Below are 2323 nucleotides of genomic sequence, written 5' to 3'. Positions count from 1 at the left end.
TACCTAGTCTGCTACTACAAGCACTTGAAAGTCACACTGAATATACTTATTTTGTCTAGTTAGAAGATAGAGGAGAGATGTACCAACAGAAACAATTTTAAATTGACTTCAGCATTCCAATATTAACAAAGACAGCCCATTTGTTGGTCTTTCTCTCTACTAAGATAATAGAGAATAGATAGATCTTAATAGATAATTAAGATTTTTACCTTTCCATCCCTTTTTTTGGACCTCTATTTTCAGTCAACCCCCAGACCATGCCTTTTCCTCTCAGAAGCAAAAGCAAAACTCACATTCTCTCTCTCTCTCTTTTTTTTTTTTAAACAAATTTACTTTATTGTTACCACTTCAGTCCTTACACTGATGTGTTTACAAAAATATCAGTTTGAAATACGTTATTGAAAGTGAGTACACACAATAAATAGAAAATAAGGATGAATGGTGCTTGAGACATATCAAGAAACTTATCTTCATCTATTGCCTACTGTTGTAGACAAAATTTGACACACAATCAGCATTATTGAAATAGCAGTCAAGGTACCTGGGAGAGGGTTGCAGACTATGAGAAAAGTAGCTTAAAACTCTGGACCACTCACACACACACACACACAAAATTCACTTTATCTGGAAGCTAACCTCAGTATAACACTGAATTATCTACTATTACCCATAAGAACAATTTAAAAATAAGAAAAATGCCTGGGAACCTTCATTAACAGTATTTTTAAGTTAAAGTTTTTACTATAAATGTCTGATGATTACTCAAATATCCTAAGCCATGAGGCAGTCCCTAAAGACAATAAGTTATAAATAGTCTGAATTTAATAACTTAAATGTGATATGGTTAATATAATACACACTGCATGTGTATCTCAACCAACATCTTTCAGGTGAGGTGATAATTAAAAGGTTTAAATTTACCGTTCCAATTTCTGTTCAGAAGAGTGATGTCAGTATTCTTGCAACTGTGATGACATTCATTATTGTAAATATGCTAGCATACGTATTACTGTGAATTACACTTGACTGAATTCTATGTACACGTGGTTACATATTCCAAATGAAAAAATTCAACGGTACAGGTTTATAATCAAAGTTGAGTTTGACAAATGCTTTCTGACTTCTGAAAGCACTTCTTAAAAGTGAATAAACTAGTTATAAGTAGGTGACCATTTCCTTTTCCCCTTTACACACGATGAACTTCATGAAACATTAATACCCAAGGTATATTCGTTTCTGGACCATACCGCTTACATGCTCTTCTTTCAAAGGCAGTTACCATTTGCTTTACAACTTCATCGAAAACAATGTGGCAGCTGAGAGTGTAAAAGTCAGCAAAATTCAAAAGACATTGAACAATCTAAAATACAAATTCTTGGGTAGCCAGGAAGAATTTGGGCTAAAACACCAAACAGTCTCCAAATGATTTAAGAGCTTCCCATCAGTACAGGATGCTTTACCAAATGTGGTTTCACCAAGGTTACTACTGATGCATAGCGCTCGAATACAGGTGGAGACCCAATTTCTAATCGTGTTTAGCAGTATCCAGATCTACTTGATATACATCTGACTTTTTGCACCAAGGAACAAAATGCTTGTAATCCTCCATTCCCGATACTACATCATACATTTCCTGCATAGAATATCCTATAACTCTCCTCTCTGAATATTCTTTTCTTTTGTTTATTAGTGGTGCAGCAGTTCTGAAGAAAGTTCTTGCATATACCTCCTTAGGCAAAATTGAGGTATGTAGTGGAAGAGTTCTGCTCATCAGTATCCCACAGGAAGCTAAATACCTGACATTTCCACAGGTCCCTGCGCTGGAGCCACGGCCCCCACCACTGCTGCAGGCTTCAGATGGCATCCTGAGACCAACCTTTTCCAGGGCCCCCTGACAGTCTGAGCTGCCATGATCATCTTACTGAAAAATTCAAGTTCTCTTGCAGAAGCCCGCAAACACTCTATTCTTACAAAGTCTTTCCCTTGTATTGAAAGGTAGATTTCCCATTTTTTAAACCATATAAATTAAGGAGACCCTTCCCACTATATGAATTCTGGTACCATGTGTTAAAATATTTTTTTTTCACCACTCAATTTATACATTTCTATAAATCCTACTTAAAATTACCAACACTATTTTTTCCTTATCTGATAATACTTATTACTGCACAAAAAACTAAGAAAACACATTTTAAAAATTAAATACATATCTACAACAGTTGTACAGATGAGTTTTCTGAGGAAATCTTCTTTCTATAATCACAAAACAGAAAATCTAGGATCTGATCATATAATTAATTTCATCAAAACAAAATCTCAGTAT

General features: G+C 34.8%; 1 pseudogene; it reads right to left on the bottom strand.

Annotated features, from left to right (window-relative positions):
- Positions 1-1186: 1186 nt before the first annotated feature.
- On the bottom strand, positions 1187-1911 carry LOC101322489 (coenzyme Q-binding protein COQ10 homolog B, mitochondrial pseudogene; annotated as a pseudogene).
- Positions 1912-2323: the final 412 nt, after the last annotated feature.

This window comes from Tursiops truncatus, chromosome 5 (assembly GCF_011762595.2).
Source record: "Tursiops truncatus isolate mTurTru1 chromosome 5, mTurTru1.mat.Y, whole genome shotgun sequence".
Taxonomy (NCBI): Eukaryota; Metazoa; Chordata; class Mammalia; order Artiodactyla; family Delphinidae; genus Tursiops; species Tursiops truncatus.
Note: the sequence above shows the minus strand (reverse complement) of the source record. Positions and strands in the feature narration are given on the sequence as shown.